The 26,317-nt window shown below is 40.8% G+C and overlaps 1 protein-coding gene across 1 annotated transcript in view; it reads right to left on the bottom strand.

Moving 5' to 3' along the window:
• The window catches only part of CSRNP3 (cysteine and serine rich nuclear protein 3), a 166,068-nt gene extending 151,072 nt beyond the window's left edge, over positions 1-14,996 (bottom strand). The window contains 1 exon segment of the mRNA XM_029605641.1: positions 14,773-14,996. The gene's annotated coding sequence lies outside the window, so the exon portion shown is untranslated.
• Between the last annotated feature and the right edge of the window lie 11,321 nt (positions 14,997-26,317).

Below are 26,317 nucleotides of genomic sequence, written 5' to 3'. Positions count from 1 at the left end.
AAAAAGCGCGCCTTAGTGTACTTTTGTTGGCGTATCAGGCGCAAACAAAAGTACGCTGGATTTTAGTAGATACGCGCGTAGCCGCTAAAATCCTGGATCGGCGTGCGCAAGGCTACCGATTTCGTGTAGCCAGCGCGCGCTGAGCCGCGCAGCCTACCTCCGTTCCCTCCGAGGCCGCTCCGAAATCGGAGCGGCCTCGGAGGGAATTCGCTATCGCCCTCCCCTCACCTTCCCCTCCCTTCCTCTACCTAACCCAACCCCCCGGCCCTGTCTAAACCCTCCCCTACCTTTGTTGGGGGATTTACGCCTCCCGGAGGGAGAAGTAAATCCCCGTGCTCTAGCGGGCCGCTGGCGCGCCTAGACGCAACCCGGGGGAGGTTCCGGAGGGCGCGGCCACGCCCCGGACCGCCCCTGGCCGAAACCACGCCCCCGGGTCCGCCCCCAAAATGCCGCGTCCCGCCCCGAAAACGCCGCGCCGATCGGCCCCGCCCCCGACACGCCCCCCTCGGAAAACCCCGGGACTTACGCGAGTCCCGGGGCTCTGCGCACGCCGATAGGCCTATGTAAAATAGGCGCACCGGCGCGCAAGGCCCTGCTTGCGTAAATCCGGGCGGATTTACGCGAGCAGGGCTCTTAAAATCCGCCCCTTTCTGATGAATGTGCTCCAAACTCATCTTATGAACTCCAAAGGCAAGAACAAGAGTTGCTCACTGTGCAGTAGAGACTGCCAGACTGGGCCTTTGGCATTCTGCAGGGGTTTTATTCCTGCTGCTATCCAACTGGTCCCGCACTCAGTCCTGACCTTCATCTTCTTGAAACAACCTTGCAGATATTCTGGAATCAAAGTACTGGTCTGATTATGGGATCCCTTTCCTCCCCCAGCTCATACAAATTTGCCATGAACCATAGAAGCCTGGAGAATGTTGTCATTGGCCATGGCTACCAACTTCCCACAATTTCCATTTCATTCCTTAGTCTGTATCTTGGACTAAAATATGGACAGATCCTTTGTCTTCCCCCAAATCTGAGTTTGTAGCATTCAACCTATGCATATTCCTCTCTCCTTATGAGGACTCAATCCCTCTCGCAGTCCCCATGCTTAGTCCTCTCTATCCTATGGGACCTGACCCTATTTTGGTTGGGTTTATATTAAATTTAAATTTGTGTTATTGTATATTTATGCTTTTTTTTTTTATAAGTAATATATTTCTGGATATGCTCTGTATTTTGATGTTTTGCTTTAAATAAATAGCCAATAAGAGCAGGAAGAATATTAAATACTCTACAATATCCATAAAGTACCAAAGCACTATTATCTATACCAGATTGCATCGCACAACCACTAGCTGACCTCATTAACACATCCCTGGCTTCCGGCAACGTTCCCAACCAACTTAAACTAGCCATCGTAAAACCCATTTTAAAAAAGCCCAAACTAGATCCTACTGACCCAACCAACTTTCGCCCCATTTCCAATCTCCCGTTTCTTGCGAAAATCCTTGAAAAAACTGTCAACACGCAATTATCCAATTATTTAGACCAGCATCAAATCCTCCTATCTTCACAGCACGGCTTTCGCAAACAATTTAGTACCGAAACCCTCCTGACTTCACTCTCGGACTACATCATCAGAGGACTAGACATGGGTCACACGTACATCTTAGCCCTTCTAGACATATCAGCAGCCTTCGACACCATCAATCACTCCATACTAATCGACAGGCTGACTGAAATTGGAATCTCAGGAATCCCCCTCCTATGGTTCAAATCCTTCATTAATGACAGACACTTCAAAGTCAAAATCGGAAAGCATGAATCCAAACCCATCAATATCAAGTGCGGAGTACCCCAAGGCTCTTCCCTATCTTCAACCCTATTTAACATATACCTCCTACCCCTCTGCCACCTCCTTCTGAATCTTGGTCTCCCACATTTTGTATACGCCGACGACGTACAAGTACTCATTCCCATCACAGATTCACTACCCAATGCCCTTCTAAAATGGGAAAGTGCCCTCTCCGCCATCAACAGCCTTCTCACACAACTCAACCTAGCGCTAAACACTAATAAAACTGAACTAATGATCATCGCCCCCCAACAACTCAATCCCTCACCCACCAATGTCAGCACTCTGCACCCCCTCCCAGACTTCGCTCAACATGTAAGAGACCTTGGTGTACTTCTTGACACCCAATTCAACCTGCAAAAATTCATCAACACCACCCTTAAGGAATGCTATTTCAAACTACACACACTCAAAAAACTAAAACCACTCTTGCATCCCAGCGACTTCAGAACTGTGCTTCAGGCACTCATCCTATCCAAAATAGATTATGCAAATGCCATCCTACTAGGCCTTCCCAAAAATGCCACAACCCCCCTGCAGCTCCTTCTAAATGCAGCTGCGCGCATACTAAGAGGAACACGCAGAAACGAACACATCACACCCGTTCTCAAACAATTACATTGGCTCCCCATATCCTCAAGAATCATCTTTAAGACTCTAACTCTCATACACAAAGCCATCCACAACCCAAACATGCATTGGTTCTCTGACACCCTCCATCTTCGTACGACATCAAGACCAACCAGATCACCATACCTTGCAACAATACCCACTCCTACACCCAAACTATCCCACCTCACTTCCACCAAACAACGCTCCATCTCCTTAGCTGGTCCCAAGCTATGGAATTCCATGCCCACCAGTCTACGCCTCGAGATCTGTCCAAAGAAATTTAGACAGAAACTTAAAACATGGCTTTTCACGCACGCCTACTCTTAATCTGCCATCCCAGTTCCATTCCCCCCCCTCACCCCTCCTCCAATCCACCCAACCACCCACCCTCATTCCTCCCCCTCTACCCCTTCCAACCTCCACCCCTTCCTCACCCCTCCAACCTCCCATCTCTCTCTAACTTAGCCCCCCCTATTCCCCCTGATCCTCCCCACCACTCCCTCACCTTGTATATAGAATGTACATAATAGAATGTATATAGAATGTATATAACTCCTGCTTCTTGTAAAAAAAAACCACCTTATCTCCCTCCTCTGTTCCCAGCATACTCATATAGTTCCAAGTTACTTCCCTGCCCCTTCCCTCCCCTCCCCAGTTATATCATCAGTTACAATGTAAAGCCCTGTTGGCTGAATTTGCTGTTGTCTGGAAACCGATGTGATGTCTCGTGCGAATGTCGGTATAGAAAAATGTTAAATAAATAAATAAATAAAGAACGTTTTTATTGTATGTGATCAAGCAGAAAAATTCAAATTGTCAGCATCAAGCCAATAGTTTACATCAGCAAATTAACGGTCCCCCGGCAAGGGCTGTGTTTCAAAAAGACTGCATCGGAGGGAGCCCTTAAATGTAAGAAACTCAGGTCAAAATAAAGATTGTAGTCAGAGAGCATTAAATCCTCCCAAAAGGGTCAAGATAATCAATAGATTTATAGATAACTACTTGGTTCAGAAATCCTTGTAAAGCAATTGCAACAAAGACTTGACAGGTTGGGATTCACAAGTTCAAGGGAAGGGGAGACATTGACAAAGCTTGCTTTAAATAAAGTAATTGGGAGAAATTTCACTGTTGGCTAACACTATATTGATGCATTCTGCTTTGGGTCCCTTGTTTGGGGAAGAAGGCAGTATATAAGCTTGAGAATGGAAGAGAATAGTCAGCAATCTAAAATTAATATATAGTACATTGTATTACATTTTTCTATAAGTGTTTTCACTTCGTTTATCACAAAATGTACTTTATCCCTATAAAATACATACAAAGCTGGAAGTACCTGCTGCTGTGTACTGCACAGAGTAATTCTGGTTTGCATGGGGGCACTAACTTGATCATCTTACAGAGTCAAAAGGGAGGTGGTAATTAATGATATTCAACACTATTGAGGTCCTATTTAAAAAAAACTCGGTTTAATGCCTGTGCTATAAATAGTTCTGGCACTGGATTCAACTATGCAATATAAAGAATGCTGGGAAAAGAGCTTTATCTCATTGGCCTCTAATCAGATAGGAAACCTACAAAATATTTCCAATATGGAGAGTTTTGTACCATCAAACTCAGAAAAGAAATCTTTATTCAAAACTGAGGACATTAATGAGGTTGATACCGCAAGGAACACTGAACAGCCAATAATTGGCTAGATTTAAGCCTATTTGCATCTATAACCTAGCCAGCTAGGTTGCGGCTGAAATTTAATCCTAAAGATGGCCGCATGTCTTGGGCCAGCTAATGACCCTTTCAATTTTGGCTTCCTAGTATTACATACAACAACTTGTATGTAATTCATTTGTATTTGTATGCTGATGAATTATATGAGATGAAAGAAAATTGATGGATATTTTGTTGCTATTGGACTTTAAGAGCCAAGTTTTATAAGTTATGCATTTAATAATAGATGCATAGAAAAGGATGGATGGATATTCTGTGATTAATACTGTAGGTGTCTGGTCATGGTACTGACCCTCCTTTTCCCCATTTAGATGCATCAGATTTGACTCTAAAAGGGAAGTTCATTTTCAACATGTTAGATGTTTTCTCTTTTAAGTTTCCAATTGAATAAACTTATGCATCCATGCCTTTTTAATTTGCATATTCTATGCAAGGCCAAACATTTAGCTGTCTTCTTACTTTTTGTCTTTTTTTTTTTAAAGGAGTCTCATAGAAACAGTTAGGCAGTTCAGCACAGACTGATTTACTTAAATATGAGGTTTGTGTTAAAAAAAAATAAAAAAATCTAAGATTCAACCACCAACAAACAATCCATATTCGTGTATAAAATCTTCCAAACTATACTTATAAAAAAAAAAAAATTAGGAGGATCAGGATTAACAATAAAGACCCCAAATGCTATCTTCGATCGTGTATCAGTGACAATATTAGGTACATTTACAAAGCAGCGCACGGGTATCCATGTGCACGCGGTTTCCAGCGTGTGCACATGGACACCGCACGCATGTTATAAAATCGGCTACCCGCACACATATGCGTGCCCGATTTTATATCGCTCATGTGCACTCGGGTGCCGACTTGCGCGCACAAGGGGGGGGATTTTGTTATAAACATGCGGCGCCACAATCGGCCCTTTCCCCAGTTCCCTCCCAGTCCGTTCCAATGAAGGAGTAGACAAGAGAGGGAACTTTCCTAGCCCCCTACCTATCCTTCCTCCCTTTTCCCCTCCTTCCCTGACCTCTAAACCCTACCTATCTACCCTAAATTTTTTGTTTTACAACTTACCTGCTCCTCCTAGCAGAATTAAGTTGTATGCGTTGGCCCTGCCCCCCCCCCCCCCCCTTCTGCGCATACTGGGAGATACGCATGTGGCTGGGTCCCTCTGAAAATGCGCTTGGCGCGTGCGGCCCAGCCACACACGTATCTCCTGGTATTTGCGCCCAGCGGGGAATTAAAATTAGGCAAGTGAGGAAACATGAAGTTTAGATGTTTTAGACTCCCATCTCACTTTAAAAACACAAATCAGAAAAATAGCTAATCCTTCATGTCACAAGATGCAATTGGTAAAGCCTTTGCATCATTATTTGGCATCCCAAGATTTGAGTCTCAGTTCAAGTATTTGTTTTATGCAATTTAGGCTACTATAATTCTTTATATTTGGGTTTGCCAAAATATTTAATTCATGCTCTTGATTTCGTGCAAAATGTTGCAGTTCGAATGCTTTATAGTCTGAGATGGGGAGTAAGTATAACACCTTATAAACAAGATTTGCACTGGCACCAAGCAGATATAATTTAAAGTGTTAACATTGACACTAAGGAAATCTATCTGGACAGCTTTTGTTTGTCAGGCTGACTTGGTTCGCTCCATCACATGCATTGTATTCACAAAATAAAAAATGTTTGGCTCCTTCTATTTTTGACCTTAGGTTACAAGAAACTAGAAAGAGCCTCTCTGTTGTGGAATTCCTTCCCAACAGATGTGCGCCATGAATGTGACTATCTACAGTTCCATAAGAAGGTGAAGATAATTTTGTTTATCCAAGCATATCAAACTTAGCAGAGATAATAGTTTGCTGTTTCTTATTATGTCAGATTTTATTAAATGTGTTTGTTATTCTGTTTTATATTTTTGTATTTTATTGTTATTCTTTGTCCTTTGTTTATTATGTATGTTTGCACTGTTATCCACTTTGAGCATTTTGGAAATGGAATATATAATTGGGAAAACAAATAAATTTTGTACAAACCCTAATGTGGTCAAAAATATTTTTACAAGTATGGCATATACAGCAAAGGCAAAGAAAAAATTAAATTAAATTTAAAAAATGATAATTTCTACCGTAAATGTTCACCTTGTGCAGAGGAAACAACCAAAGCTTTGATCCCCATTGCCTGAAGAGTACTGGAAATCTGGATACCAAATTTAACATACCAACATTTCAGAATAACTATTTATTATACAGGTCATATATGGTAAATACAAAGAATAACCCCAGTAATACAGTTTGGAAATGGCTGTCAGGTTTGAACACCGCATATTTTCTCATTGAAGCAGAGAGATTCTAAGGGAGGCAGTGTAATAGAACCCACATTAAAACCAGTGGTATTTTTTTAGCGCAGATCTTCTTTTACTCATGCATTGAAAAAAACACATGAATGCGGGATTCAGTAAACCAATGGCATGCAAATGAACCACAGGCCAAGAAGAGCACACTAAATAGAAAAGGCACGAGTAATGTAAAAAATTGTGCTATTAAATGGAGTAAAAACAGGTGGAGGCTGGAAAAGCAGCAGCAAAATCTTAACACACTCACCAGGAAAACAATAGGAAATTCACTTTTTTAACTAAAAAAAAAATTAAAAGGTGCAGCAAGATTCAACTTCTGTTTTCCTCAGTGACTTTTCAAAAAATATGCATTTTGCTTGCTAGATTGTTAAAGCACTGTAGGCAGGGCAGGAGAGAGCTCTGTGCCTACTTCCCTCAGCTGTCACAACAAAGGAGCTGGGACCAGAACCACTTGTGTAGCTAACGGGAAGCCAAGGGCTCTCATTGCCCTCTGTCACTGAGTGGCGGGAAGGTAAAGTAGCAAGCACCAGGCTCCAGGCAGAGATCCGAACCACTACTGGTAGCCACAGCAGCATCAGCACGAGCGGCGACCTTCCCTGTCCCTAGTTTGAGTGAGTAGCCCCGTCAGCCTGCGCTGCCAGAACTGAGCTCCCCTACCATTAAAGCCTCTCTCTCCGAAGCTCCCTGACATGCAGACAGGCATCCCTCGGCCAAGGTCTAGGTACATTTGATACTGTTTGATTCTGTGCCATAAGCTGGTCTAGCTTTCGTTGTTGTTACTTTCCAATCTGTGGGTTTCCGGCTTTATTTCTCAGCGGTAATAGCATGGTACGTGTCGCATCCCACTGGATAGGCTGGCAGTGACTTTTTGACTGTGACTTGGAGAGATTATTATACATATTTTTTTTTTATCTACACAAAGACTGTTTCAGGCTTGCTTTTTAATTCCTTCGTGTTTGCAGTTCTCCTCTGATTCTTTTCTTATTTGTTTATGCATTGCACATGGCCATCAGAAATATACGTAAACCTTAACTCTGGCTCTTACCCAGGAGTTAAATTTCAGGTGGTAATAAAGGCGCGCTAAGCAGTCCGAGCTATAGCATGCCTTCCTGCATTGCAAGTAACACCTAATAGCGTCATTATCATGGGAACTGCATGTAGGAGTGCTAGCCTTAGTGCAGGTTTTAAATCACATTTTATTTATTTATTTTTATTTATTTTGGAATTTATATTCCTTGAATCCATGAATCTAGGAGGCTCACATACATAATTTTGACAATCACAAAAATAACAAAATAAACTACAATTTTTCTGCACAAAAAAAGGTGGATGGGGGAGGGAGTGGGGGGAGATGGTTGGGGGAGTTTCAAAGATTCACTTAAAAATGTGGAGGTGTGCATTTGTTGTTGTACTGTTTGTTCAGTTTTGTTTTGTTTTTTTTGCATTGTATGTATGTTCTTGCCTCAATAAAGATATTTACAAAAAAAAAAAAAAAGGTACATTCCAGGTTTGTTTGTGTGGAAAAATATGGGCTAAAACATGGATTAAAACCCATGCTAAGGTCAGCATGCTCTCTTACATTTGCACCTAATTCAGAGCAATAAGATTTTCCCTATATTCTTGTGCACACATAGTCAAAAACTGAAATACATGCTATGGAACCAAAATTACTTCTAATGAATACAAATTAATTAGGATCTGAATCAAGAAAGGAGATTATATTAATAAGAGAACGTACATCATAGAAAACATAAAAAAAGAAGGAAACACATGATACTTTTGGGTGACCTTTAGCCCATCATTGTATTCCCATCCACCTACCCTACATCATTTTTTTTTTATTTTAATTAGAATTTTAAACTATTCAGACGTTCCTGATACATTATGATACAATATTATACATGTGACACCAAATTTAGAATAGTTTGTAATTTTTAACTTCTTTTGCAGAGGGTGTGGTACTAATTAAAGTGCATATTGGAGCACTTTAATTAGTATAAATACTGCCTAATATCTATATATCTCATATTAGTAATTTTCTTGATAAAGAAATTTGTATTGATTTCACTATATATGTGTATACATATATATTTATATATTTATTTTTGTATTGGGATAGTATATAGTGGTGTATATACCCTCATTTTTAATGTGTGGTTACTAAAAAGCAACATAAACAGTCCCAGCCAAAAATCCTTTCCAGATAGATAGTTTAACACTTAGTGGAAGATCCAAAGCATAAATACTTTTGCATTTGATGCCCAATATTTTGAAAATGGCATCTGTAATTCTAAAGGAAAAGCACATTTCTGCACCATGCACTCAGAGAGCTAACATGCACAATTAGGTGTGTTTGAAAATTTGACAGACATCAAACTCATGCCAATAGCTACTTAGGGGCCTAAACACTTAAATATTTATATGCTAAAATATTTTATGTGCTTGCTAAAACACCACTTAACAATGTACTAAATGTTTTCATATACTTACCAAAAAAATTACTACAATAGCATGTGCACTCTGTTACCATACATTTTGTGATAATGTGTGCTATCTCATTACTATATCTGCTTGATGACTAAATAGCACTTAGTCCCTACATCAAGTAGCATGCATGCAATAAACTGAGCATGCACAACAAATCTTTTTTCCTCATGGCTCTGCTTTCTTGCTGCAATCCTCTATAAAAGTAAGTCTGGTTCATGGAGCAGGTTGTCAGTGCTGAGGGCAGAAGCAGCAGATCATCTAGATCCCAAGATGGGACATAAAACAAGAGACTTCTAAGAGAGAGAGAAGAAAAACAGACCAAAGGTATGCACCTCTGATATCTGCCAAGGAGGATAAGGATATAAAGGAGCTGATGAGGGATGAGGAATTGAGCAAGGAAATGTTTGTATTGCCCATATCCTCACATGACATCCAGTGAGAAGAGTCAGTAAGCAGAAGCACAGGCATTGGAAGTGACTCAGCCAGCCAATCCCATTGATGCCAGGAAGGGAGATAAGTTGGACATGATTCTGGAGAGCATTGGCATCTGACCAGCTTTCATTTATAACACTCTATAGTGTTGGAGCCAGTGGTGCCCTGTCCATTGATCTGAAGACATTGGGGGGCGGGGGGGGGGGGGATGCATAGATGCAGGGGTGTGGAGCTGACAGTCCTGATAATAGCTCCAATACTATGAGAACTCCATCCACAGGGCATGGAAGTACTCTGAAAAGAACCGAGCAATCAAACAAATAGAATGGCTGACCTCAAACTAAGCCCTTGTCATCCAGGCTGCTGTAATGTATCAAGACATAGAACACCTACAATGGTCTTTGGATGGTCTAATGACAGCAATGACCATCATAAGCATGCCATTCTGTCAGATGGCCCTTTATTATGTGTCTTATAACTTGTGGAGTGTATAACAATGTATGAAAGTCTCTTGTCATGTGTTACCTTTTGTTAGAAAAGACAATAAATGTGAAATTAGTGTAGAAAGGCTACTATTTCTTTTCCAAAAGAAATACCAGAAGATGGGTTAGAATTCTAGGGTCTATGGGTAAATTTTTACAATATCATGTCTTATACATCTCCTCCATGTGTTAAACCACAGTGTTTGCTGATAACTGAGCCCTTTAAATAGCATCCATGCTAACACGTTAACACTTTGTTCAAGATAGTTATTAAGTTGTAGGCCTTGATGAACACATGCTATTTCCTGTGCACTCATTAAAGCCTTATTTGCATCTAAATTGCCTTCATTGACATGCACATACACACTAAGTTCAGCACATACATGCTGATTTCCCCCGGGTCCAGTTTAGCATGCATGTTAGATCTTTACTGCATAATATTCTCTGTGCATGCTAAGCTTTAGTGAATAAGCCCTTAATTTAAAACATTTAGGGCTTGATTTCCTATGGCATTTCTCCTGTTCTGGGTCTATGGTGGAGAAAAGCTTAGTAATTCAGGTTCTTAAGCATCTAACTTCATGCAATCTTCTGAAAAACTGGACACAAAACAGCAGTTATCTTCTGACCCAACTGCATTTTTAATTTTATCCCTCACCCTCTTCATTCCTGCTGTACTACTAAACAAGCCTGTTCAACATGCAGTGGCACGTAGAAATAAACAGCACCTAAGCAATGCAGGATGTCCTTGCCAACCTGCAAGTGCCTTACTACCATCATCCCCATCTTCTGGGAAGAATAAAGGATATGGGGATAATTTTCAGTCTTAAAGTCTGCGGGATATGCCAATTTTCAAAGGACAAAAGTTCCCTTTGAAAACTGAATCAGAAAAAAAAAATACTCGCAAAGACTTGCATCAGCTACCTGTACAGGTGCTGTTTCCAGTGGAATTTGCATGCAGACTTTACAATAATAATAATAATAGTTTTATATACTGCCGCTCGGTATTGCCATCACAACGGTTTACAATTCCAATATTTTTAACATGGTTAGCAATTTTTCATAGAACGTCCATTGTAATGCTAAATTTTTTAAAAGGTAACAAAGGTCTAATTATAGTATATCAAATAGTAGGAAATAGTAGGAAATACAGTATTACGTTAAATAGTTAAGGTTTGCCAAGTTATCAGTATATAGCAAGGTTTCGCTTATGGGTTTAGACAAGTATCATGGGTGTTAGTGATCTTTCAGGGTGGTGTGGGGTGGGTTAGTGGCAGTGTGCATTTTGGTAGGCTTTGCTGAACAGCCATGTTATGAAAGCAAAATGTATGCAGGTAAGTCCTGTCCCCATCCCTACCTCTGCTCCTAGAATGCTTCTTCTGGTGCATATGTTCATGCACGTAATCTATGCATGCACGTAAACGTACGCACACACTGGGCAGGAATTTTTCAAGAGGGCCGTTTAGACTGCATTATCTGTATAAATGGCAGTGAAAGCTGCCCTCAGTCTGTGTGCCATTATCAGAGCCCGGTCTCTGAGAGAACTTCTCTCAAGTGCCTCTGTCTGGATTTTCTTTTTTCCCCCCTTTTTAAAAATTTAAACAGTAACATTTCTTTGCTACCCAGTACTTCCAGTGAGGAGAGAGTAGACAGATTAGAACATTGTTATTTCTGTCTGCACCATTCTATTGTTTACAAACAGTCTGCTTCTTGGGAGGAATAAACCTGTAGCCCAGGCAGTTTTTGGAAAACACCAAGACTTACTTTCAACAAGAGGAAATCAAAATATGTGAGAATAAAGTTACTAATATACAATCAATTGCATAATGTAACATATACAGTTCTATATGTAATGTAGTACCCTAAACCACAACACTTTTACAACAAACTACATATGGGTACAATGAGTTTAAAATCACAAAACCTTAAGAGAATGACTATTTACTATATACAATATTATTATTATCTTAAAGCTTATGTTTACTAAACTCAATGGAATGGATGTTCAAAATACACATTTTCAATAGGGTACTACAAAGTGATATTCTTCCTGTTATTCCTCCCATGACAAAAATGTTTAGTTATATATGCAGAATAGACCAATTAATCATGGTGCAAAGGTAATGATAGCCCAGGTCATCCTCCAAACAAATGTAATTTACATATTTTCTTTTGACCAAAAATGGTGATACTTTGTAAATATTGAGACCAAATCTAGCAACCTTAGAACTGACTGAAAGCAAGAAGAACTTATTAATTTATTCTTTGATAAGTGGCACATCCAATCATTCAAAATAAGTTTGGGGTTGTATTAATATATCCTTCAGTGACTGGCATGGATAGTAATATTCACATTTTGACTACAGTGTTTTAAATACATTAGCTAGACTACCTTTACCTAGCCAAATCCTTTTAATTACTGTTAGCATTTGCCCCAGAGAAGAACCTAAAATCAATAAAGTCACAAACTCCAGCCGTATGTATGGTACCAAAGTCATTTAAATCTTACCATGATAATACATTAATAAGATACTTTGTGTTCCCTAAATGTCTGCCTTAGAGATTGAACTCCAGAAGTGTGCCTGACTGATTTGCAAAGAAAATGTGGTATATTCTAAAAGGTCATGAACAAGCATGTTTCAGAAGCTGCACTTATTTTGAATTGGATTACAACTGTCTCTCTTCGGTTTGATCAATGGCTCCAACAGTAGGAAGCCCGTTTTTAAAGGAATGCATGGAACACTAGAATTTCACCTATTAAAACTGTGTCTAATCTAAGCTCACAGTTTATTCGAGCAAGCACAGAACATTTCTGGTTAATAAATCAGATATGTTTATCTAGGTAAGAAATAATTTGGCACAACCGGGTCTTGCCAATGATCTACAGAGGTCCAAAATTGGGATATGGCACAACTGTTCTTTATGAAGTTAAATGAGATTGCCTAGATTGGGCAATCAAACTAAGAATCATTGTCATTTTGAAAATCTTATATAAGCCTCCTGAGGCCTGTTCTTTTTCCCATCCCACCTCTACCCAGTCTGGAGCTCTACCCCAGTACAAAATGTTTTTGTTTCCATCCCTTTGCTTTTAAATAGGGGTAGACAGATCTTGTATTGAAGTATTTGCAATGACTGTGTTAAAAGGGTTAACATGCACGCTATCTGCAGAAAATACCTACTTACCAGACCTAAAGAATTAATAGAGGCTCTTGGAGATGTCACACATACGCAACTATTTGCAATATTTATGTGCCGTGGCAATACATGGGATCAGATATAAAATGAAATCTCTGTTTCTTTAAGCTAGCATCAGGACCCTGAATGCAGGTCACAGACTCATTTCCAGAGAACACAAGATGACGAGATGTCTCGCTGTTGCTTTCAATGGACAGCCAGCCTCCTGTTTCCAGAAATGAAAGGACACGTGCCAAACCTGGCACAAATTCATTATAATAGTGATAATGTACCTAGCCGCCTCTTTATTACTACAGTGGAAAGAGTGAACCATTTTACCTCCCCCAACCTGTGCTTAAAAGCAAGAATGCTCACGGAGAAAAAAAATCTATGGCCCTTGTTCTAGTCATATGATGAAGCACAAATTGTGTTCATAGTCCGGGACTGATTACATCCTGATCTTATTTTATTTTAAACTTGTCTTTTGCTTTAGAACTAGTGGGGTGCAGTTGAACCTTTCAAACGAAAGTACACCCCAATTAACTGCATTAATAGTTTTGACAGAAAGATGCACACTAATACTATTAATATTGCACATTAATAGTAGCTACGGATCACAACCTTCTGCTTTATAGTTGATATAAAAATACCCTGATGATTTTACATGCCCATATACAAACAAAAAAATAACACAATGTCTATCTATCTGTCTGGCTTCCATTGTAGCTCATTGCATGTTTTAGTGTAGCTTTCAGTCACACAAAACATTGCTGTGAAAAATAACAATGCATTTCTTATGCGGCTTATATACATTTTTTTTTCTCTGAAACACTGTTGTTGTTAGTTACAGTCGTTAACTGTCTCACTGTAATACAGAGCATGGATTCTCTTTCGCTTTTCAATCAAAGCAAAGAGGATATAACTGAATAAAAACCCATTAAAAAAAGAAAAGACATAATCGGTTTAGCATAAGTTCAAGACAACTCGGTGCCAATAAAAGAGAGCAAATGACAACTGGGAAGCCGACCAACAGAAAAATTAGCTTAAAGGAAAAAAAAAAAAAAGACCTCAAGTCCAGTAGTATAATGGTGCTGTTGTCTAAACTGCATGAAAACTATCAAGTAATGTGCTAAAAACATAACCGGTTATTAAAAGGTCAGGACAATGCTGCCATCCAAAAAAAAAAATGCTTACTTTCATGCTTCTGTGCTTCCATTCAGGGTCCTCTTTTAATTTAAAGAGAACAATGCCTGCTTTTTTTTTTTTTTTTTTTGGGGCGAGAAAACCTACCCAATATGTGTCGGATTCGAAGCAAATCAGCAGGAATACAACCCGGAAAGCTGTTTACTTTAAAAGCTGGATTTTTAACTTGCCTTCAGTCAGGCTGCTCTGAAGGGGCAGCAATGCCAGTGCCTTCCGGAGGCGCAGACATTCTTAAATCCCAGATGCCTCTCTCAGCACTGCCCAGTTACTTTTTTTTTTTTTTCTTTTTAACTGGGGGAAAACACGGAACGCTCCTGAGGGCAGCACCATTTAAAACCCGTATTATGAAGCCACAGCCAATGCTCCCTGCAACTCGTTCATCAGCTAGCAAATAAATGGAGCAAGCATCCTAATCGATACATCTGTAGAAGCAAGAGTCTAGCCGAATATACCCTTCCACCCTACCGGCATGCAGCAATCCTCCCACTGTCCGTGCAGAGAAGCGCTGTTAAGATCTTCAGAATCTTTCATCAAACCAGCGTTTAATCCATCTCATACGCGCACAAGAGTGCCGGCAAACACGTATATAATTTCAGTCAACTGTTACAGCCTTCCACCAGCCTTGCAACCTTTGAACTCCCTCGCTTGTCTCCGCAGTCAGCGCTACTGTGCTTGTCTCATTTGCATAAGGCTTGTGAAGGCCTGCCAGCAAGCGAGCGGGGAATGCTGGGTAAGAAATTGAAGCTCTGCAGTTCAGCCAGAATACCTGAATCACCAGGGAATTGGAAAAGCCAGGGCGAGGTGAAATACATTGTGACCATGAAAGGCTAGCTACATGGCAAATGTTTTAATTCTTGCTCATTTCAAACCCAGAAAAGAAAAAAAAATATCTCGTTATAGAGACCGATTCACAATTTGAACCAATTTTAACCATTGGCAGCTTCTCAGGAGCTCTTCTTCTAGAATAAATGCCGAACTGAAGTTTCATCTGATAGCTTTGCAGCTGACCAGGTTTTTTGGTATTTTAAAACACTCTGAGCATGCTTTGCCCACGTTTTAAAAGGTCTCTTGGCTTGTGTTTTGGCATTTAGAGATTAAATGGGAAAAAGAATTAACAGCATCCAAGTATCCACTGCAATGTTTTAATACAACTGCTGTATCAAAGGAATAAGGGTGGTCAATGTAAAGTCAGATTTCCCCTACCTCCCCCCCAAAAAAATCTATCTGGTAAAAAGAGAAAATGATACAGTCTAGCTCTTTTGTTTGCACAATAGCATATGAAAATACAGTTATAGAATATTTTCAGTCTTTAGTTAATCAGTACATAAAATAGAAGAATGTAAAGTCAATCATTAGCCTGAGGCAGACATGCATGGTTAGCTGATATTCCCTTGCACCCCTATGTTTTGTATACATAGACAACATGCACCTTGCACTATATCAAGATTTAACTTCCCTGTTACAGAAAAAGAATAGAGGAAGAGCACATAAATCCTCAGATTTGCTTTGTTTTCCTTGTTTTCTTTTCAGGTTTTAGGATTACTATGCAATAATTTTCATTAACATCATAATGTTTCTTTCTTTTTTCCAGTAGTTTCTGTTTCTTCACAGGAAGGTAGACATATTTCACACAGTGTAAAGGTAGTAACAGGCCATTCAGAACCTCTCTCTTTGTGTTCAAAGTACTACAGAGGTATTTACTATAAGCTTTGGATATTTGTGTGGCATCCAATCGAATAGCACTTAAGGGCACAAAGTGCAACATATGCCAGTGGTACACATTTTTGTATATTTATAGTGGTACTCATGAAAATAATTATAATATCAACAAAAAGTTCATTACCTCTTATTATATTGAATATAGATGCCTGGTCAAAAATGAATATGTGCTTATAGTCATTTTAAAATAACCATATTTGCATGAAACTGTACTTATTCACACCATAAAATAGCAAAATATATAATATTTAATCATGCTTGGTAAAATTCTAACTCGGAAGGATAACTACGTTATACCATCAAAGATGCAGTAGGACAAGTCAGTCACTCCCAATCCTGCCGATGCTATTTAATACTGATTCTGTTTTCTCACCATCTCACTTAGCAAGGTCTAACTTTCTGGAGCAGACAACAGTACAGTTATCAAATATGAACATGCTTCACTATTTCAAGATTTTGTTAGGATGCACACGATTGACACTCACCGTCAACACAGAACAATAGTCTTAAAAATCTCAAACACACTGACTAAATTCATACCCACATTTTGAATGCATAAATAATCCACACAATAACTGACCTGTTCAAACAGCTGTTTTTCAGTCCATACACCCTTTGCATGTGTAACTTAATTAGGACCTGATTTAAACTGATTATCATTTTATAATGCGTGGCATAGTCACTCACGGCACTGTCTTCCAGCCGAATCTTTCAACATTTCCAGGCACTGTGTTTTATTGCTGGTACCATATGTTTTATTGTTCAATGACAAGAGCTCCACTCTGCACAAAGACTGGTTACCTACTGCCTACTGAACAGCTTCAGTCTCACAGAGGCTGCCTGTGGGATCACATGGGATTGCTGTTTGAGAGAGAGCTGGCCATGCCACTGATTTTACACTCTATGGATATTTTTATCAGCTGAGCTTCAGTATGAGGAAGGAATAACAAATTGCAAAGCTGCTTTAAGTCCTTAAGACATCACAAATTATAGAATCCTTGCATAACATTTTTCCATTCCAAAGGAATTCAGAAGGCTTTTCCAGTTGCCGCCTACTATACTGATAAAATGTGCACATATAATCCCAATCCCATGCATGTCTGCTAAATGATGTGGCCACTGAGTGTATATTAACGACTCTTAGGAGAGTAGAAGGCAACACTTCTGAGCTTCCACATGCATTATTTGGTAAGTGTATAGTAAGGTTACCTTGGAGGTAGTGTTCATTTGAAGAGGGCAAGAATATAAAATTCTGCATTATACTTATTCTGGCATTTGTGGCAGATTAACAGTATGTACAATACTCACAATACAAACAACATCTCAAATTATACACAATCATAGAATACTTTCTTTCTCTAAATTGGTATTAGAGAATTTCTTACACTATAATTAAGCTTATCTTTACCATCAGATAACATTAATTATAGAGCTCCTGAAAGCTGCTCACCAGAGATTTGAACTGTAGTATCAAGCCTCTCTAGGTTTGCCTGGAAAAGCTTGCAAAGTCACTGCTGTGTGCATTTTAGGCAAGCAGCCAAGAGTAAGCCTGAAAGCTGCTAGGAAACATGCCAGTCACTGCCTAGCACTACAATGCAAACCAACTCAAGCAAGAAACCAGAGGAGAACTGCAGCATTTCTCTTCTCCTAAAATGTTCTCTGTGATGATAGGTGAATAATGAACAGTTCCCTTTGTGCAAACCAACAGTTATTTTAAAAAAAAAAAAAAGAGAATAAAATCTATTGTTCAGCAGGGTATTTTGATGTATGAAATATTTCATTAAGAAATACCTTCTACCTCATTTTAGCATAATATTTCAGACACTGGAGTATAGATGTACATGTCATTAATCAAACTTTTAATTTTTTTTTAATTGAAGGCCACAAAAATCAAATATGGTTATATATTATGTAGATACAGTATACCATATAAATTTAGATAGCTACACCTTAGGTAAATATAGGATTGATTCATGCAATGTTAGCACTGAGGTTTACACACATACATGATAGGAGTAGCCTAGTGGTGAGAGCAGTGGGCTATAACCTAGAGAGGCCAGCATTCAAGTCCCACTGTTGCTCCTTGTGACTTTGGAGAAGTTACTTTCTCCTCCATTGCCTCAGGTGCAAGCTTATTCCTAGATTCATCAAAATGCTATAAATTCTGCAGGAATAACACTCAAATGGAGGGAAAAGGGTCTCATAGAAGTCAACTAGTAACTCGGGGTGAGGTTTTGGTGGTGGTCTAGTTTTTTGGGGCCAGTTTTACATGCACAGTCACAGTACACATCAGTGACAATTTGATGTGATTTGGAATGAGATTTCTACAATAGACTCTCACCCTATCTTGATGTACTTTCTACCTGGGTGCTATCAAGATAGGGCGAGAGTACATTGTAGAAATCTCATCTTTCTGTAACTTTCCTCATTACAAATCTCATCAAATCATCACTGATGTGTACTTTGCTGTTTGTATGTCTGACTGTGCTTGTAAAACTGGCTCCAAAACACTAGACCACCACCAAAACCTCACCTCGAGTTACTAGTTGACCCTCCTACAATGGTGTAAATAGATGCCTAATAAGCCTGCCACTCCAGAGTGTCTCTCTCTTTCAGCTTTGGGTGCTGACATCTTAAATTTCTTTCAACACTTGCCAGATTCTGGGGAGGTTGAAGGCTATCTGCATATTTCTACCAGTCTCTGCTGTGGTGGACTCCTTTGCAATTTACCTGAGCCAGGGATGCTACCACATAACACAACCTGAGCCCAAACACAAAATGTCAAACAGTACATCAAACCAATATCAAAATGTCATACCTGGGATTACTGCCCCCCATGACCCATTCCTGCCACCCACCCCAGTGCATTAACCAAACTCCACTGCTCAATTCTTGCACCAACAATTTATACATCTTAGTCCCTTAGCGCTCAGGTCCCTCAAACTGCGACAATACCAGAGACAGTTATTATAACTAACAAAAATTACCATAATAAAAAGGGAGGGTGGGTGGGAAAGAAATGACTAGAGCGTGTGAGTAGGAGCACTGTGGCGGGGCAGGGCAGAATGCCTATGAAATAACAGATCACTCCATTTACTGGCATGACCCGACCCCCCCCCACCCCCCACAGGGACCAGCCAACCAGAGGTCATTCTGGCCCTGCTTGGACCAAGCATGCACAGTCACAGTACACATCAGTGACAATTTGATGTGATTTGGAATGATGATAGGTGAAGAATGAACAGTTCCCTTTGTTCTCCTCCCATGAGTGCACATCAAACCGGACCAATATCAATAACGGAATATTTACAATAACATCAAACATAAAATTTGCACAATAATGGATTCAGTACACCCAACATAGCCATGTTTCAACAAGATGTTTGCTTTAGGGGTGATTATATAATTGATTGTCCTTATTCCCTAAGAAGAAACCATAAAAATCTATCATCAAAGTAATAAAATGTATAATTAACAATAAAAAGAAATGCTCAAAACATAAGAAATAAAAAATCCACTAGGACAAAAATTATATTAATAGAAATTTTAAAATATTACAAATTAAAAATGACAATTCTTAACAAATTATGAGGCAGATTTTAAAAGCCTTATGCGCATAAATCCAGGAGGGGGATTACGAGCGCCGGGCCTATTTTCAAAAGACCCAGCAGCGTGCATAAAGCCCCGGGATGCGCATATGTCCTGGTGCTTGAAAAAAGGGGTGGGGCATGGGCGGGGCAGGGCCAGAGGCCTCTGATTGGCCGCTGAGCCGGGGGATCGCACGCCGGCACTTGGCCAGTGCGCTCAAGTTACGCCTGCCTCTGGCAGGCATAACTTCCACAACAAAGGTACACAACAAAGATAAGGGGGGGTTTCAGGCTGGGGGGCAGGACAGGTAGGGGAAGGGAGGGGAAGATGGGGGGAAAGGAAAGTTCCCTCCGAGGCTTCGAAGGGAACGGGGAAAGCCAGATGGTCTCCCCAAGGGCTTGGCAAGCGCAAGTTGCACTAGTGTGCACCCCCTTGCGTGCGCCGACCCCTGATTTTGTAACATGCGTGCAGCTGCGTGTGCATGTTATAAAATCAGGCGCACATTTGTCTGCACTGAGTAGCGCGCACTAATGTAGCCGCACGCTTAGGTTTTAAACTCTGCCCCTATATAATAATATGGCATGATGATAAATAATTTAAACAAATTATGGGCCGGATTTTAATACCTACATAAGGATGTAGATTTGTGCGCGCAACCCTGCTAAATAATAATAACATACCAGGTATGAAAATTCCAAGGGGCCATAAGAGGCCCCAGAAATGGTAAAATGAATATTCTTCCTTACTAAAAGAAAGTAAAATAATTAATAAAATGAAAAACATACTTACTAAAAAAAACAATTATTCATATATACACACACACACACACACTATTGAGGGGATAAAAAGGAGAGGGAGGGGAAAGGAGAGAGAAAAGGGAAAAAGAAGAGAGAGAAGAAAGGAGGAGGAGGACAAAGGAAGAGGAAAAGAAAAAGAACTAATGATACCGCATTAAAAAAATTATTATTAAATATGGTTTAAAAAAACCCAAAATAAATAATATTAAAAACTAAGAATCATTCTGTTAGTACTACAAAAAGCAAACAAACAGAATAAACTTTATCTAAAATATTCTTGTAATAACCTTATGTGTGAACAGGAGCACAGAGCTCTCAGTGGACATCTGCAGCACTGCCCCATAGAAGGAACCTATATTATAGATACCATCCAGGACTGCTCTTTTAAAAGAGATTTTCCCTCCAAAAACCACTGGGCCAGATTTTCTAACCTACGCGCTGGCATAGACTTGTGCGCGCAGACCAGCGTGCACAAATCTACGCCCGATTTTATAACATGAGCGTGCAGCCACACGCATGTTATAAAATCCGGGGTCGGCACACGCAAGGGGGTGCACACTTTTGCACCTTGCGCTCGTTGAGCCCTAATGGCCTCCGAGGCTGCTCCGAAATCAGAGCGGCCTTGGAGGGAACTTTCTTTTTGCCCCCTGCACCTTCCCCTCCCTTCCCCTATCTAACCTGCCCCCCAGCCCTACCTAAATCCCCCCCTTCCTATCAGGCCGATACAGTTCAGTGCGCTCTGATGGAGCCCACTGTTAGCCGGCATTTGGACGCGCGTTTTCGACGGGCTAGCTTTACCCCTTATTCAGTGAGGGCTGGATTTTAAAAAACTGCGCCCGCGCATACTTTTGTTCGCGCAACCGGCGCAAACAAAAGTACGCCGGATTTTAATAGATACGTGCATAGCCGTGTGTATCTTTTAAAATCCGGGGTTGGCGCATGCAAGGCTGTACAAAATCGGCAGCCTGCGTACGTCGAGCCGCGCAGCATGCCTCCGTTCCCTCCGAGGCCGCTCCAAAATCGGAGCGGCCTCGGAGGGAACTTTCCTTCCACCCCCCGCACTTTCCCCTCCCTTCCCCTACCTAACCCACCCCCCAGCTCTACCTAAACCCCCCCTACCTTTGTTGGAAAAGTTACGCCTGCCCGAGGCTGGCGTAACTTGTGCGCACCAGGCCGGCGCTCCATGTTCCGGTCCGAGGGCTGGTCATGGAGGCTGCAGCCACACCCCTGGAATGCCCCCAGGCTGGCACCACGCCCCCCAGAACAGCCCCTGAACGTCGCGCTGCCCCCAACATGCCCCCCGACACACCCCCCTAGCAAGGCGCGTGCCACCGAGCCTATTCAACAGAGGCTCGGCGCACGCAGGGGGAGGTTGGGGCAGGTTTTCGGGGGGTACGCACTTACCCCTTTGAAAATCTGCCCCTAAGGGGTAATAGTGCGTCCAACCCCTCCGAACCTAATAGCGCCTGCAACATGCAAATGCATGTTGATGGCCCTGTTAGGTATTCCCGAGCGATTCAGTAAGTAAAATGCGCAGCCAAGCCGCACATTTTACTTTCAGAAATTAGCGCCTACCCAAAGGTAGGCGCTAATTTCTCCGACTTAATATCATGGCGATATTAAGTCAGAGGTCCCGAAAGTTTAAAAAAGTAAAAAGAAAAAAAAATTTGAAATAGGCCCGTGGCTCGCGGGTTGAAAACCGGACGCTCAATTTTGCTGGTGTCCGTTTTCCAAACCCGTGGCTGTCAGCGGGCTCGAGAACCGACGCCGGCAAAATTGAGCTTTGGCTGTCAAACCTGCTGACAGCCGCCGCTCCTATCCGAAAAGAGGCGCTAGGGACGCGCTAGTGTCCCTAGCACCTCTTTTTACCGCCGGGCCTAATTTAAATAAATGTATTTACTGTATTGCGCGCACAGGAGAGTGGCCTGTGCACGCGCCAGGAGAGCGGGCGCACAGGCCAATTTCGGAGCAGCCTCAGAGGGAACAGAGAAAGCCATCAGGGCTCCCCTTGGGCTCGGCGCGTGCAAGGTGCACATGTGTGCACCCCCTTGTGCACGCTGACTCTGGATTTTATAACATGCGTGTGGCAGCGCGCGCATGTTATAAAATCGGGTGTACATTTGTGCACGCCGGGTAGCGCACAAATGTACCCCGTGTGCCGGGTAGCGCGCACAATTGTACCCCGCACGCGTAGGAATTAAAATCGGCCTCATAATATACGCTCGTAACTCTTTGAAAATCCGTCCCTTTACGCATAAACCCATGGATTTATGCACATGACCAGGCCTTATGTGCACCGGGCCAATTTTCAAAGGCCCGGTCCCGAGCGCAAATCCCTGGGATGCACATAAGTCCAGGGGCCAAAGAAAAGGGGCAGGGCAAGGCTAGAGCCCTCCGGCATAACGGCTATTTGCCACTGTTCCAGGGGATCGCATGCCGGCAGGTTGCCAGCGCGCCTACTTTCGCCTGCCCCGAGGCAGGCCGAAAGATAGGACAAGGGTTTGGGGGGGGGGGGGTTAGGATAAGGCTAGGGGGCAGGAAGATTAGGGGAAGGGGTAGAAAGGTCAGGCTAGGTGGTCTGGAAGTTCCCTCCCAGGCCGCTTCTAAATTGGAGTGGACTAGGAGGGAACTGGGGAAGGCCACAGGTGTCAGCATGTGCAAGTTGCACTAATATACACCCCCTTGAGTGTGCCGACCCATGATTTTATAACATGCGTGCACCGGCATGCGCATGTTATAAAATCATGTGTACTTTTTAAAAATGTACCCCTAATAATGTAGATTGAACTAAATCAGAAGGGTATATCAATTAAAATACAAAACTCTGCTATAACAGGTTCTTTAGCTCAACAGTTATATCAATGCATCAAATTCTAACACCCAATGCTTCAAATCCCAGCAAGGTCAGAAAAACACTGAATGCTAAAATAATGTATGCATCTACATATAAAAACATATTGTTATATAAAAGTAATACCATAAAAACATTTTAAATAGAGAATAAAATACAAAAATAATAATAATAATAATTAAAAGAATGAAAAAAATTAAAAACATTTTTAAATACAGCATGGTCCATTTTAAGATAAAGTACAAGGGGAGCAACAGTTATCATTTACATTTTTTTTCATTTAAAAAATGAACCATTGGGAAAGGGGGAGGGGTAAAGGACAGGAGTTAAGGTAGAGTAGAAAAAGGAATAAAGGGCAAAAAATAGTGGGGGTCATGAGACAGGTAGTAAGGAACATGGCAAAAGGTGAAAAAAGGGGGAAAGAGAGAAAGGGAGAAAGAAGAAAGGGATAGGCAGGAGGAAAGGGGAACAGAAAAAGAAAATGAAACAAAACATACAAAAATACAAAAAAATATAATAAAAAAAATAAAAATATTTATTAAAAAAACAAATAATTTTAGAACAATGAAGCACTTTGTAGCACCACAAAAAGCACACAAAATAAAACTTATTAAAAATACTCTTGTTACCTTATTTGCAAACAGAAATCAGAGCTCACAATAGAGAGTCTGCAGCACTGCACCATAGAATGAACCAATATTATAGATGCAGACCGAGTCTGCTCTTTTAAAAGAGATTGTTCCTCAAAATCAGCTGCCAAAAAATTTAAACTTAATTAAGATGTCTAGAGCTAACTCGGGGTATATCAATTCAAATTCAGAGCTGGTCTGTAACAGATTCAATTGCTCAATAGCTCTATCAGTATACCAAGCACTGACAGCCAGACCTTAAAGTTCTCCCATGATAAGAAAAACAGAGTTTGCCTAAATTATATATATATATATTTATACAAAAAGGTTTTCTAACAATAACGCCAAAAAAATGAAATAAGTAAAAAAAATAGATACCTTAAGAAAAAAATTGTAAATAGAATACAAATTGTAATAATAATAAACATTCAGAATATTTAAAATCAAATTCTGAATGATAACAAGAAATTTATGAAAAATTAATTTCAATAAAAAATTAAAAATAAAATTGCAGGCAATAAGTAGGAAAACGATAATAAAAATAAAATAATTAATAAAAGTAAAACAAAATAAATAAAAATAAATGTATCTTGACATATAGAAAGGTCCAATTCAAGACTGAAGTAACAAAATGGTAGTCGGTCGAAGAAAGCCAGGAAGGAAGTACAATAGAAAAAGACTGATCTCTTTTATGAATCTGAGTTGCGAGGTTTCTCATCAGTTTAAACGCATCAGATACTGTAATTTGTAAGTCTTTGTTCTATAGATACCTGATTTGTAGTATTGGCTACTTTAACAAGATCCAATGACACACGATAAAGTCATGTAATCTGGATGACTGATGCTGTTCTTGTTCCTTGAGAAACTATTTTGGTAACAAGTTAAAACATCGGGTGCACCTAAAAACCTGCAGTATTCAACACTTTACTCTTTGTTTTTTCATTTGGAAGCCCCTGTTGCAACCCTAGATTGGGCAAAACTCAGCCTGAGTCAGGCATCCTTTAAGGGCATATTTTAACAGTGTTTTCGTTAGATTTATTATTTAATAAAGGAGTCCTCATACCAATGGAGATCGGTCTTTTTCTATTGTACTTGCTTCTAATTCAAGATTAATGGGGTCATTTTCAAAAGGGATTGCACGTGAAAAGGGACTTTTCACACATGAAAAGTCCCTTTTCGCATGCGATACCTAGATCGGGGCAGATTCTGGGCGGTGTCCGCATTGGAAGGGGAGGAGTCAAGGCGACACCGGGGAAGATGCCGTGAAGACGACGCTGACGGTGAAAAGGTAAGGGCCCTTTTCGCCACCAGTTTCGCGCCCAATAGCGCCACCTTTTACGATGGAGCTATTGGGTGCGTAAGCCGGCAGCGATCGCACCGTGGAGTTGCGATCGCTTCCGGCTTTCGCAGGCCCGCCCCCCACTTTGTCACACCACCCCCTGTTACCACCGGATTTTCTAAAGTCTGCGACCTTAGAAAATCCAAACCTAAGTCTAAAGGGAGTAACAGTTCTCATTGCAAACATGAACCGTTGTTCTTTTTTAAAATCTTAACCTTTGTAGCTACACCTTTCAGTTTTTTTCTTTTTTTTTTTTTTCATTTTATCAAAGTTCCCTTTTGAATGTTTAGTGCTAGATTCATGGACTTACTTATTGTCCTCCTTCCAGTCATTAATACTAATTTGATCATGTTATGACCACTATTGCCAAGCAACCCCCAACTGTTATCACTCTCACCAAATCCTGCACTCCACTAAGAATTAGATCTTGTTGGTTCCTGAATCAATTGCTCCATAAAACTTTCATTTATTCTATCCAGGAACTTTAACTCTCTAGCATGTCCTGATGTTACATTTACCCAATCAATATTGGGATAAATGAAATCTTCCATTATTACTGCATTACCAATTTGGTTAGCTTCCCTAATTTCTTGTAGCATTTCATTATCCGTCTCATCATTTTGGCCAGGTGGAAGGTAGTATACTCCTATCGCTATACTCTTCCCCAACACACATGGGATTTCTACCCATAAAGATTCTATTGTGCATTTACGGGTAGATTTTAAAAAAATATGCCCACGCATCCATGTCCGCACGTTACCCGGTGCTCGCACATTGACACACGATTTTATAACATGCACGGACTGGTGCTTGCGTATTATAAAATCTGGGTCAGTGCACGCAGGGTGGTAGATTCCCCTAGTTTATGTGCGGTGACGAGATCAGGCCTCCGTCAGTTCCTTCCCAGTCCACTCCAATTAAGGTGCGGAATGGGAGGGAACTTTCCTCCCCTCCTACCTACTCTCCCTCCTCCTCTCCTCCCGACCCCTTTGAAGGCCCTATCTTTTATAAATTTGTTCTTTTCGGAACTTGCTGGCGTAAGTTGCACGCGCCACCAGGCTGCTGACGCACAAACCCCAGCACAGCA

The sequence above is a fragment of the Rhinatrema bivittatum genome, chromosome 6 (genome assembly GCF_901001135.1).
Source record: "Rhinatrema bivittatum chromosome 6, aRhiBiv1.1, whole genome shotgun sequence".
NCBI classification, from domain to species: Eukaryota; Metazoa; Chordata; class Amphibia; order Gymnophiona; family Rhinatrematidae; genus Rhinatrema; species Rhinatrema bivittatum.
Note: the sequence above shows the minus strand (reverse complement) of the source record. Positions and strands in the feature narration are given on the sequence as shown.